Source organism: Malaclemys terrapin, chromosome 4 (assembly GCF_027887155.1).
Source record: "Malaclemys terrapin pileata isolate rMalTer1 chromosome 4, rMalTer1.hap1, whole genome shotgun sequence".
NCBI classification, from domain to species: domain Eukaryota; kingdom Metazoa; phylum Chordata; order Testudines; family Emydidae; genus Malaclemys; species Malaclemys terrapin.
Window position 1 is genome coordinate 70,932,027 of NC_071508.1, and position 14,804 is coordinate 70,946,830.

At 39.2% G+C, this 14,804-nt stretch overlaps 1 protein-coding gene across 7 annotated transcripts in view; it reads left to right on the forward strand.

Annotated features, from left to right (window-relative positions):
• The window catches only part of ANO1 (anoctamin 1), a 134,578-nt gene that overhangs the window by 43,456 nt on the left and 76,318 nt on the right, over positions 1-14,804 (forward strand). The window lies entirely within an intron of this gene.

Consider the following 14,804-nt stretch of genomic DNA (forward strand, 5'->3'; position numbering starts at 1 on the left):
AAAGAAAATGACTTTTCTCTAAATATTTTAATAAAAACACAAACTTTCTATCATATGGAATATTATTTTCCATCATGTTTCTAGGCTTGGAGAGCAAAATATTAAGGTTTAATTCCATTTTATTCCACTGTTTAGTATTCCCACTGAACTATCTGACAAACATTTACCAGATAAATGAACTAGTGCACTTGCTTACTATTTTCTTTAAAGCAAAACTATTTTTCAGTTAAGTAAAAATAGAAATAACATATGGTGGAAGCATATAAACTTAATCCCATCTTGGAAGGAGGCAGCGGCGAGCAGAGAGAGAAAGAATCCCTCTCTTTAAACTTCTAGGGTAAAACCCTGGCTCCATGAAGTCAATGGGAATTTTGCCATTGTCTTCAATGGGGCCAGGAGTGCATCCTAGAGCAAATCTACTAATAAGAACACAACACTTTCAGGAGTTTCACTGGGAAACGATGGCAAGAATTAATGTGAGCTCTCCCTTTCCATATATCTTCATTTGTGTCGTGAATGCATTTCCCATTTCTCTTCTTATCATTCATGTTATCAGAACACATAATGAGTATGGAACGCTATGGCCTGCTCTATGCCTTACTATGCTGGCCTAAAGCTTCTACACTAAAGATTCACAGTGATGTTAAAATACCTTTGATCATGAAGAAACCATTAATAATTTTATAAATGACTCCCTCCTCTCCACAAGAGAACAATACGTTCTCTGTGTGCTGAAAACACATTTGTTTACAGTCCTTTGTATCCTCGATTTAAAGGTTAAAGCTATTTTTCTGAAAAGCAGGAAAAAGTACACTAACCATAAACCTATTTGCTGGCTGCTTATTTTAAGTTAGATATATGGTAGTTTTATATATTTTCTATTCACAATATAAAAATAGGTTTTATGGGCTCAATCCTGCAAACACAATTTCCATTGCAATTTGGAAATGAACAGATTTGTCTGCACAAGAAATGCAGAATCTGGCCCTGTTCTGGGAACACTATTGCATGAAGTCATTTGTAGCTAAGCTTTGATGAGTAATAAGAATGATATTGTAACCATAATAGTTTCTGATGCTCTGTAGGTAGCACTGAATAGGTGATATTCTCTTTTGTGTTCTCTCTAGTTGTCGGGTCGTAGTACATCTGAAAACTAGCCTCTATCTACTGGAGTTTCTTGGTTGCAGGTCTTTTTTTCTGCATGGTGTTCTATAGAAGATATTGAATGAGAACCAATTTATCCTGAAATTAGTTAAGCTACATGGCAAACTCAAAGTTCAACTATGCTGTAATATTTTATTTTTCTTTGAAGCATCTAATACTGGTACCACATTAGAACAGTGGTAATATCTGGTATGGCAAGTCCTGTCTGATTCTGATGTCCTTTGGAACTACGCTGTCAGGAAGCGGAGAGAGAGGGGTGATTTTGGGAACAGGATAGGCCTAGAAGCACTGTGTGTCTGTGCTCATGCACATTCCCCCACCACTTCCAAAACTCATGAGATTCTTCAAGTTTGGGGATAGAACCCACAGCTCATTCCAAGGGGTACAATTCATTGCTGGTCATTGGAACTAGGGTGACCAGACAGCAAGTATGAACAATCAAGAAGAAACTCCATGAAGAGAACCTCCAGGAGACTTCCTCTCTTATCCCTTTTTGTAGTGTATAGGAATGGGGTAGTATCTCTTCAGATAGCTTGCGAGCCCTCTTATGAGATTCCCTGTGTATTATTGCTGAAGCCACTGGAACTTGACAGAACAGCAGTGTATATGCATAGCTAGGCCTTGTATGTTTGAATATAGGTAGTATATGTGGGTATTTGGAATCCGACTGCCTGTATGGTGTCTTCATATTCTTAGTGTTGTGCAGAAAGCAAAGACAAAACAATTGTTTTCAAGGGATACTACCCAATTCCTATACACTGTACCTTCAGATGGACTTTACTGCAAGAGAGGGTGATCTGGCCCTCTGTGAGTCTTCATTAATTTCCCTGGTTGTAGTAACACTTGTACTTTCCTGACAAGGAGCTGGTTGGAAAGTACCGGTATTTAACTTCAACCAGACTTTAAGGCAACGCCCTGTCTACCAATTTCTGGAATCATTTCAATCCACTCTAAATCTGTGAGATAACATGATGTAACTAATTGCCATAGATGTGTTTATTTCATCTACAAAACAGCAGCTTAATACAATAGACCTTTGTTAAGAAGGAGACTCTGTTTATGGTGCATACCGTAAGCTGCACAGTCATAGTTGGCGTTCCTTGTGAGGGCCAAAATATAAAGATTTTATGGGCTGCTTCAAACAGTAATTCATTATTTTAGACTAAACATTAAATTAATAAGACCTTGCACTTTTAGTATGCCTTTCAGCTGAGGATCTCAAAGTTCTATATAAATACATTGGTCCAAATTCTGTCTCTGGCCAGCACTGAAAGTTGAGAGTATGCTGACAGCTGAATTCTGTGCTCCAAGAATCTTGCTACTAGGATGGGATTCCCCCAGGAATCCTAAACAGGAGCAGCTTGCTTCCTTGGACAGCATATGCCACAGATCCAGCTTGTGCACTAGCAAGCTATGGGCTGGACCTCCTCCTCGGCTAGCAGGCTACACCCTCTTGAAGTGCATGGATCTGTGTGGTATTCGACTCTCTCCTAACACTTCCTTGAGAACAAGCAGAGATTCTGCCCTGTTATTTGGATGGGGGGAAGGCTCCCTATGTAGTCTACCTCCGTTGAACCCCATCAGACATTAATTAAATTAAAGGCACATTTCATATCATCCAAGATGGTTCCCAATCTAATAAGTTTTTCCAACCTTATTTCTATTATTATACCCCTGTACTTACCTTTTCAGTGAGAGATAGAAAAGGATCACTTCACCCACCAATGAAATTTAGCAGTTTATTAACATCATACCGTAACACTGCATTACAGTTTAGGACAGGGAATGAAGAAGCTGTCTGCATCCAGGTGAAACTGCGAGATCTTTAATGATTACAGATACTACCTCTCTCAGCACAGAATTTCTTAACATAGTGCTGAGGCATTTGTTCTGTACCAACTCTCTGGGCTACCTGTTGAATCAAGCCCACCCCATTTTGCAATACATGCTATTTATTGGTGTTCTATGTAAATCTCCCACACAAGAACAGATTCAGCTCAGCTGTGTGTAGATTGAGAGATCTGACAGTATAACCGTGTAAGGTGAAATGGCAGCATTTAGATATGGAACACTAAGTGGCCTTTAGACCACATTTATATGCATGCAAAATCTTCAGTAACATACAGAAACTCCTCACATAACGTTGTAGTTATGTTCCTGAAAAATGCGACTTTAAGTGAAACGATGTTAAGCGAATCCAATTTCCCCATAAGAATTAATGTAAATAACGGGGGTTAGGTTCCAGGGAATTTTTATATTTTATTTTTTTGCCAGACAAAAGGCACTATATACATTTTAAACAAGCAATTTAATACATGTATTAAACAGGCTGGCAGCTCCCCTATGCTCCCTCCACGCCCCCCCCCCCCCCAGCGCCTTCCTCCTGCCCGTGGCAATCAGCTGGTTTGCAGCGTTCAGGAGGGAGGGGGGAGGCTGCGCGTCACATCCTCGCTCTTCCCCTCCCCCTCCTCCCCCCAGCCTCCTGAATGCCGCAAGACAGCTGATTGCCGCGGGTAGGAGACGGGGGGAGCAGGGAGAATGCGCTGATCCACAGGATCTGCCAGCAGGCGGGAGGCACTGTGGGGGGGCGTATAGGGGGCTGCCAGCCATGAACAAAACAAACGGCCAAACAAGTTATAGGAGAGCATTGCACAACTTTAAACAAGCATGTTCTGTAATGGAGCAGGGACGTAACATCGAAACAACATTAAGCGAAAGGACTTTAAGTGGGGAGTTACTGTACATGCTTCTGTAGAGACCCAAAAGGTGGTAGAGCACAACGTAGTATTAATTTACAATAAAATATATAGACAATACAATATGTAGTCTACTTGTACCTCTACCCTGCAAGTACTAATGCATGTGTTTAAGTTTATGCAGTGAGTTGTCCATTGAGCTCAATCTGTAAAGTTAAATATGTGCATAAATCATTGCAGGATTAGGGCCTTAGACTGTAAATTATATAGGGCATGGACTGTCGTCTTATTGTGTGCCCAGTGGGTAGCACAATGGAGCCCCCAATGCCTCCAGATGCTAAAATAATAAAAGTAATCCTGTTTGTACCCCCACTTGTACAAGTTTAGCATTGCAAGCTGTTATGGCTAAGTGTATTTTACATTTTTACTAATTTTGGATTAACAAGAGAAAGCAGTAGATCGATATCTGTGATAGCTCAAACATATATATTAGACTAACATATCTTAATATTCTTCTCCGACATGCGCCTCTGTCCTTTCTCCTGCACTGCTCCTCACACTAGGCGTGACATCCCTTCTCCCATGGGCCATGCAAATTAATAATTATGTAAAAGTTCCATTTAAAAGGAACTATCAGAATTCATAGGCTACAAAAGCAATTAACCGCCCTTCATTACCTGCTCTACCCTCTTTTCTTTTGTTCTCTTTTCTATTGCCCCTGGCACAGATCCAACACTTCAAAACACACTCACTGGAGTAATCTTTACTCATTTGAGTAAGCCCATTGAACTCATATGAGTAAGGGTTGCAGGATTAAGGCCTTTCAATTGTAATCATTTTGCAGGGGTTCCAGTGATTCTCCTCTCAGTAGCAGTGATGTAAATACAGAATGATTTCACTGGAATTATCCCACATGTTCATCAGTATAAAGGGAGCAGAATTTGGCTCATTGTTTATGATAATTTACAGCCAAATAAAAGAAACAACTGTGGGGTACGTAGATAATAAGAATTGTGCAAATTATTCAATTAGTCATGCAAATAAATAGCTTCCCTCACAAGAACCTATTAATATTGTGTGTAGAATAAAGTAGTGGCCTTCTCAGTAAAGGTTTTAATGGACCATGGAGACTGAACTGTCTTCTCACCATAGGTCAGAAATGAGCAACATTGGTGGGATGGGGTGGCGGAGTGTTCCTTGACATTATCCCTGTTGTATTTGTCCTGGAGACAAGGAGAGGATTTCAATTTCCACGTCTGTTAATCCAGGACTTTTGTTTGTTTGGTTTTTTTTTTTTTATGAGCACTAAAATGTATAAAGAAAACAAAGAGGAGGTGGCAAGTGGATCAACTTTGTGGAAAAGATTGTTCACAGCTTAGCTTAAGCCTGATGGAACAACCTGTGTCTCTGAATGTTTCAGGTAGACAGAAAATCAAAAGAAAGCAGGGGGTGCTGAGGGAGAATCCTGCTCTAGGTGGTAATGTATCTTCCACAAAGCCATGCTGTGGAAAGTCAGATTTCCAGAAAATTCTGCTTTGAAACAGCAATTTTTGTTTATTCGTAGCAGGCGGAAGTATAGCACAGTATAACCCAAATGTAGAATCTAGAGAGGGGAAAAGTCAGTACAAGTGGCAAACAAATATATTTGTTACAGACTACCAAGCAGTTTTCTTAACATGGGTTTTGTACACACCCAGCATGATGGGACAATGACCAGGTTTGGAGCCTCTGAATACTACCGTAATACAATAAATAGTGATAAACATGGTGCCTTAATTTTAAGGATTCTAGTAACAAATTTGCAATACCAAATCCCCTTTTGGGAAGGACCTATAATATGATTTTTAAACCATTATTTCACACAGTTAAAAATCCTGTTTATTTTTACTGCTAATCGCTGAATGATTTTTAAATTCTCCAGCATTACCACTGTAGAAATCAGACCCATGTTTCTTATGTGGCAATGAAACTACACCTCTATCCTGATAATGACGCTGTCCTTGGGAGCCAAAAAATCTTATCGCATTATAGGTGAAACCGAGTTATATCTAACTTGCTTTGATCCACCAGAGTGTGCAGCCCCACCCCCCGGAGCGCTGCTTTGCCGCGTTATAACTGAATTCATGTTATATCGGGGTAGAGGTGTAATTCTTTGTTTGACATGAGAGACTCTAATCCTTATATTCATGCAAAGGTTGGCAGAACAATGTGCTTTTCTCTGTTGGATTTCAGTGTGTGTTGGGAACAACTGAGGTTTCAAACTTAGATGTATTTATTCCAGCCATTTTCTTAAAGATAATTCTTAAATAGAAAACAAATGAAGATGAGATAAGAAAAAAACTTCAGTTAAATTCTCTCTGAGAAACATTTCATTCAGCTATCTGCAATAATTTGTTTACATATAGTCAGGGTGATTTCATGGTATTCATTTAGCTGTGAACATACTTTACTAGAGAGCTGTATGTTACGCTCAGCCTGCCTGCTGATCGTTCATTGATTCTAATTAAAATTAAATGGCCGTAAGTGCTTATTACTAAAAATATTTAAACAAATTGTTTTGGTATGCAACCAGGGGGTCCAATACTGCAGCTCTTATTCACACCTGAAGTCCTGTTCCCATGGGTACTCCCACTGAAGTCAAAGGGAGGGAGTATTACTCAAGTGAGTTAAGGTTGCAGGATCAAGTCCCAAATTTGCATAAAAGAAAATAATCCATTTGTAGTTATGAGAGTACAGTTTGGATGAGTCTTAACAATCATGTTTCTAAAGTCTGAGCAAAGTGAAACAAATGTTTTCAACAGGGAGGGAATTCATTGGGGAAAATATTCCTGCACGTGCCATTCCCTTCCCCCTCCCCCCCACTGTCCCACTTTACAGTCACCCTGAAAAAAAAATACTATTGTAAAATTTGTCTCTTCTGGTTTTCTTATTCATAATATTCCTCCCTCAGGCTGCTTTCTCTTTGGTTCATACAAGTATGTGATTTGCAGCTGTGCTTTACCAACCTTAGTTGTTTGACCAGTGCTTGATTATTGCTTGTTTTTCATCGCAACTGATGTCTTCTGGGGTTTTAAGTTTCATGAGTACCTCTTTTTCCCTGAGGATTGTCTGTCTGACAAAGCTGGTTTTTACATGCATGGCCTTCTTCCCAAAAACATGCACTCACACATCTACCTCTAGGCAGAGTTTGGCTGACTTGTTGCATTCATATTAGGAAAGTAACCAGGGAATTCCACCCCCCTTTTTCTAAGAATGGAAGGGGACATCACAAGATTGAGTTGACCCTGTATATGTAACACAACATTCCACCACAAAAATGCAGCCTCCAACAGTAGGTAGTGCCCTGAGGAATAACTGGTTGGTGGACCTGAAAAAATTCATAGGATCATTGAATCTGAAAAAAGCTTTCAGTTGCTGAAGCAGAATTACTGGAAGAAAATAAGAAAAGCTGTTGTAACACTATATTTCTAACTGGAATTATTCAGGGGGCTACATTGTGACTTGGACTACCTTCACCTTGTACCCTGGGGCAGCCTGCCTGGACCCGGAGTCCAAAGCTCACCTCTGAGCAGATAGCTGGGAATTGGTTACAGTCCTCACTCTCTGGCCAGTGCCCCTTTGGCTATATCGGTGCCGGGGGGAGAAGGGGTGTGGTCATAACTTGCTGCTGTAATAGACCATCCGCAAATTACCACTCACTCCCTTCACTTCCAGAACACACCAACAGAAGTGGAATCATGACTCAAAAGCCTGGGTTGTAGTGTCCCAGGGCTACTCCTGGAGTGATGCAATTTATGCCCCAACTCTCAGGGCTGTGCCTAAAGACTACATCTAAGCCAGGAAATACTGGCAATTTCTAAACTTAAGGGTGTTCAGATAAGTGCAAAGATTTTAGAACTCAAGCAAAATAAATTATTTAAACTTTTCCTAATCTAAGAAGCTTTGAGTTCAGTTTGATTTGAATTTTCAGCAGAGATTTGCTTATATTGTTTGTAACATTTCAACGTTCTTTCCTGGAAAAACAAACAAACAAAACCTACTTCATAAGAAACAAAGCAACAGGATCCTCCACAAAAAGGCCACATTGCTTTTGACATCTTCTGAAACTTTTCAGCTGAAAACCAGTGGAAATCCTGCCACATCATTTCTTTTGGGAAAGGATGTCTCAGGATCCCGAGGAAAACTCCCTAGAGTGCAGGGACTCCATGGAGAGCGTACCTCAGTCTCTTTATCTTAGTCCCTCCTCCCTAAGCATAGCTCGCATCAAAATGTTGAAGACATTCATTGGATGCACCTGTCCCTCCATCTGAGCTGCAGAGTGAAAGTTAACATTCAAATCACCAGCACTAAGCCCTAGGGGATTTTCAGGTAAGATTTCCATGTTGCTGCTAGGGAATGATATTGTACACCTCTGAGCTCCTTTTCAGCTGGCTTTCCTTCCCCTTCCAAATGACTGATCCTCCCAAATATTCATGGGATTACAACCACACAGTAATCAGTTGGAGGGGCATAAATCTTTATTGGAGAAGGGGAGAATGCTGCAGCTCTGGCTCAATCCCATCATCCTTCCCCAACCTTGCATTCTGTGCCCATTGGCCATATTTGGCCTATAGTTGGGTTTCTTTCATCTCCTTAATGCCTAAATGTGGGGGGAGAGAGAGATGGTCCACGAGAGATGCAACAAGGGTCCATATTAGTATTTCATCATCACTGTCCTACTCTAGCAATCTATACTGCTCACCACAAAAAAAAAAAAAAAAAAAAAAAACCTGCTGCTGAGAAACCTCAATTATTATGACCAGTTACTCTGTGGATCAAAAATCTTGAATGTGATTTCTCCCTAAAGACACATAAATACAAATCAAGAATCTACCTATCTTCACGAATTTTCAGGGATATAGAGACGTGGACATTAATGAATAATGGAATTGCCTGGCAATACCACAGGTCAAGAAAATAGAAGACATTTATGCCTAATAGAAGACATGGGCATGCCCAGTTCATTGAAACTATTGTTTTAATGTTGTTTAGCCAGGTGCATACAACACCATCATAATTCATATATGGTCAAGGCTGGTGAGACAGAGTACAGTATTTTATTATATACTACATACCTGTAGGTTTAATGAGATGCAAGGGCCAGGATAGAGAAAAAATAGCTTATTGGCCCTCTCTGTTGGCCATTGAGAGAGCAGTAGTTGTATCAGCACTTACATGCATCTCATGTAATGTGTTCGGATTGGCTAACAGAAAGGGTTGTGATAGTCATACTCCCGGGACATCAAGAATGACCTTAGGGTAAAGAGACAGTGAAGTTGGTAATTTCCATAAAAGGCATCATCCTAAGAAAAAATACTAGGTTATGCCCTTGACTCTGCAGAGTGAGAGTGTGTTAACATGCTATTTTTGCTATGTATACTAATATTTCTATAAATACCACTGGAAATGTTTTCCAAATCAGAGAAAACATGAATTGTGTTTTTAATATGTTTATAATAAAATAGGAATTGAAATCCATATAGTTTTCCAAATCAAGACTTTCGTTTATGTAAAGTGGCTTCAACAATTGTTTAAATGCTGCTAAAATACAAAGGGAAGGTCTGAGGTATAACATATGGCCATAAGCCATTCAAACTAAAATTCAGTTATGCTTATTGTTCTGAACAGTATCCCAAAAATAAACTTGATGGTTTGCACCAGAGTGCTTTTACCTTTTATGCCAAATAGCAAATTTGAATTCACTAATTACATGCAGGTTGGGATTTTAGCTAAATGGCTTGGATTGACCTATCCAATATTAAATTATATTATGACATTCTGATGTAGAAAATGACTGCAAACTTGTTCTAACTAGGATTATATCAATAAAGTACTCGCATTTCACGTATTTTTCTCGTAGTCATAATAAAACAAAATGTTTGGTTCCTTACCTACTACGGTTACATTTTGTTCTTTCATATATTGCCAGGCTACTGGTGTGCAAACACAGATGTAAATATATACTGGCAGATGGGTGATTGAGTTCACACAATAGCACTGAGTCATCTGGACAGTTCCAGTCTGATCTTGCATGTATCCCATTGTAGACTCAATGATTTTATGTTCAAAAATGCAACCTCACAACAAACAGGGCTCAATTAACCACTTCCGATTTTCTCTTTATTTAAGCCTTTATCCATGCTTATGTTTTGCTGCATCACTGTATTTTAATCTGTTTTAGAATTCTTGGATAACTCCTAGACAAACACCCCTCAGTTCACAAACACACATTTTACTGTGCTGAAGGTATATACAGATTCTTTAGCTTAGGAAAGAGGTAATGATCCGCTCCCATGTTCCTGGTGACCTCAAAAGGCCCAATGAAGTCACTGGGATTTTATCAGGCACAAGAAAATTCAGAGTAATGTTCAATATATGCTATAGAACCATTTGAACACTACATAGCTAGAGAATGAATGACTCAGCCCTTAGGATTCTGCGACTTAGCACAGGGATATCACCTTCATATATGTAGGGAGCGGGTGTGTAAATATATATTTTTTTCCTATATTTGTGTGTACATATGAATGATTAAAATAGTTAATGTTCCATAATATAAAGTTGCATTGAGCTTTCCAGTGAAACCCTGATTTGGCCACACCTCTACATTCCTCAAAGAAAATCCTTTTGTTGTTTGAACTTGTTCATTAATGATTTGCTAAGGTTTGGGATCTATGCCCAGATGCTAAAGAAGAGTGGCACCTCCATTCTAAAGCAGTGTGCGAGCTGGGCATCCAGGTTCTCATGAATTGCTTAAGTTCCAAAGAAAAGTTATAGTTGTGCCACAAAACTGAAGAGGTGCAGGAAAAGCACCACAGTTCTAAAGTAGCATGGAGCTGTGCACCAGTATTCTGAAGAAGGTGTCAGAAACCCACACCATTCTAAAGGAGTGTGGGTGCTGAGCATCCAGGTTTCCAAGAAGCACAACAGTTGTGCCAAGGTTCTGAAGAAGTGTGGGAAATGTACATAGTTTTAAAGTGGCATGAGAGCTGGGTTCAAGTTTTCAAAGAAGTATGGGAACCGAATGGGAATTCCAAAGAATCCTAGTATCTGGGTCCCATAGTTCCAAAGAAGAGGGATAGCTGCCCCAAATCTCTGACAAGCACAAGAAATATGCCAAGGTGATGTACACATCTCCGCTCACATCCTGGGTCAATGCCTTCACTACAATGGAACAGCTAACTCCTACATGTCCTTCTGTGGAACTCATCTAGCCTGCAAGGAATCTGGAAGGTATTACAATATCCACCTTCTAGCCCTGCCTAGCCTAAGTGAGTTTTGAAGCCACTAGATTAATTAATTGAGCCTGGAGCAAGAACTCTCCTCTGCCCCAATCCTCAAAACACCAGGATAATCCTATCACCCAATGAATCTGAACTAATGTAATAATTACAAATGAGATTCTAAGCCTTGCAAGGATACCTCAAAGTCCTTAGTAAAACATACTGGATGTTAGGGACACTTTTTGTCTCCATAGACTTAATGAAGTATGCAGACTTCTTAAAGTCCATAGCAAAGCAGTCCAAAAAAAGGTTTTTTTTTAAAAGTCTACAGGTGTCAATTTGAAGAAATTCTAGTGCCATTCTAGCATGTAAAACACCATAAATCTAGGATATAATGTAATTTATATCCTGTAATTAGTCAAAAATATATGTAGATACATTGAGGTACCAGAATTTTTTTCTTGATAACTTTATCAAAACACTAAAGAAATCTCTAATGACTATAACGACTAATGACTTTAAGCTAGAGTTACACTTTTGGAAGTATCAATAACCTTATAGGGAAAAAATACACACAAGAACATTGTCATTTTAACAACCAAACATTAGAAAGGCACGAACTGCAAATTCAGTTCAGAATTTGATAGTATAAAAACACCCAGTTAAGGTACTCCAAACAACCTTATCTCATTTTTACTAGCATCTTGGAGGGCGGGGAGAATTAGAGCAAGGGTAATTTTTAAAATGATTAATTTTTTTATTACATGTAATATTTGACTTTTTTTGTTACTTTTAAGTTACCGTGTCTTAGGGGAGGTGTTGGTTTTTTTATTAACCTTTACTCCATCTTCAAGTACTGGGGTGTGTGTGTGTGTGTGTGTGTGCGCACACACACACACACACACACACACACACACCAGTGGAGTAAAGGTTAACAAAAAAACCAACACCTCCCTTAAGACACGGTAACTTAAAAATAACAAAAAAAGTCAAATATTACATGTAATAAAAAAAATTTAAAAATTGCACGCGCACACACACACACACACACCAGTACTTTAATATATATATAAAATATATTTACAATACAATATGTGCAGAAGAGTTCAAGTTTAAATGCAAGTTTTGTTCAACAAAACATATTAGCTAGTTCATATGTTGAATTGTGTTGTAAATTCTATGTGGTATTAGAAGATCAAACTTTTACATAATCCAGCTATCCTATTTAGGAAAGCACCTACTGACTGCAGTGTTAATTTGCATGAGTGAGGATTGCAGCCTCAAGCCTTTGTTTACTTTCACTCTCCAGTTCCTCAGTTCTCTGTGAAGTGCTTGTCACTCACATCTTATATACCTCAAAATTGCTAAGCGTTTCCACAGCCCATTGAAGTCAATGGGAATCTTTCCATTGAGTCCAGGAAGCTTTGAATCAGGCCTAAAGTTTCTATTGAGTTCCTAGAAGTAGAACTACAGGTAAATATATTGATATTTTAACACCGTAGCTTTTATCACAACACAAAAGGTGTTTTGACTGATACATACTTTGGGTTTTATGCAGGTTCAATGGGAGTAGATCATATTGGGTTTTGAGGTTTTGTAAAATCTATTGCAGTATATATTTCCATGTTGATATTTATCACAGGCTATAATGTTCTGTGATGGCCTTTATCACAGTATGTGTTTCTGTAGTGTCAGCTGTGACAATAAATATATGTTCAAACTGGTTAAAAGGCTATATAGAGTTTTTTAGCCAACCTTTAATTTCACAATGGAATTCACCTCTACAGAATATTATTGTGGCAAATAATTTCTTACAGCTGAGCCAAATCTGAAATAGTAAATTTGAATTTGGTTGAAGGTTGGCAATTTCAGATTAAGCTAAGAATTCATGAACTCAAAAAACCCAAAGAACTTCTTTTGCCTGTATAATGTGTAGTAAAGATATACAAGGGAATTTTATCAGCCTAGTTAAGTACCAGACTCCCTTTTTGCAGCCCCAATTTGCACCCACAGAATGAATTTCTGGCGCAAGAACTTGTGTCATTAACTACCTGACTTGCCCCCTTCTGAAAATGTACCTCACGGTTGAAGTATGGGTTGAATAAATTCAGAGAAGAGAAAAACGAAATTTGTAAAATGTTGCAGAATTTTATTTGCAGTGAAATGCTGTGCCCTGATTCACCCCTATAATTCACAGTATTGCCAACCCCAAATGCTCAAAAATCATGAGGCAGGCTCACCAATAATCATGAGATTATGTGAAAATAATAGATTTGGTGTTCTTTTTATTTGCCTTCTGCTTTTTGAACCTTTAGGCTGCACAGGGGTCACATTTTTTGAAGCTTTCTCCACTGCCACAAGGGCTAGAAACTTACTTTTTCTTTAAGAATGAAGGCTGAAATCCTCACATATCCACTTGACTCCAGGAGCTGGGCTTTAAGGAAAACAATAATTATCATGAGACTCATGACAAAATCGTGAGAATTGGCAACACTGTTTACATTTCTGTTTAAAGGCTAGTTACTTTCCAGAAGGCTCTTAAACACAACACTATAGTGATGGATGTGCAGTTCTCACAGGAGAATATTTAAAGTTGAGAAACAAATTGAGACTTCTGAAGTATATCAGGACCACTGCAGGCAGGAAAGGAAAACAAACAGGCATAGGAGCTCTGGGCAGCTCTTCCTCTTGAAAATAGTTGGAGGGTCAAATCTTCCAGTCCTTAAACAGGTAAAACTCCTACTGTCATCAGTGCCTCCACGCATAGATATTAAGATGTGCTCAATATCTATACACTTAAATATCTGAGCCATCTTATCCAGGGCTACACATTGGTTCAGGGACTATGTTTTCTGACATATTCTGAACAGTGCTGAGCACATAGATGGTGCCCAGTGAATAATACAAATCATGACAATAATCGTTGACTTTATGGACTCTGTGGATGAAATTTCTGTTCTTTGCTCTGGAATTGGCCTGAATACAGCTGAAACCCTAAGAAATTGAGACATAAACACATCTGATACTTCTACAACACTTTCTCACTCCTGCCTTTACTCAAACTCAAAAAAAAAATTCAAAACAAAATGGTGTTGAGTTAAAATGTAAAATTTCACAGCAGCCATTACTCTGCAACCCAGCGTATGGCAGGACCTGCAACTCCTTGGGGGTTTAGTGATCTCCTCTCATCTGACTCTCGTACTCTCTCTTTCTTCATCCTTCCTGACCTCTATGCTGCTTTTCATGGTGTCTGCCATGACATCCTACCCAACCGCCTTGGGACTGTTTGGTGGAGTCTCAGAGAGCAGCCCTTCTTGGTTTTGCTCCCATTTGTCAGTCTTTTTTTTTTTTTTTTTTTTTTTTTTTCTTCCCCCAGCAGAGAAAGGGGCTGGTTCAGTGGATGGGGAGCTAGCCCTGAGATACCTGGGTTCTACTCACACCATGGACTTCCTTTATGACCTCAGGCCAGTGCCTTAGGAACAGAGTTTCAAGGTTTTTAGGCACCCAAAGATGCAGTTAGGCATCTAGTGGGGTTTACAAAGCACCTAACCTTCTAGGCACTTTTGAAAGTCTCACTAGATGCCTAAATACCTTTGAAAATCTGGCCTCTAGTTTCTCAGTGCCCAGTGCCTCATCTGTACAATGGGGATAACAACACTGCTCTACCTCACAGAGGGGCTGT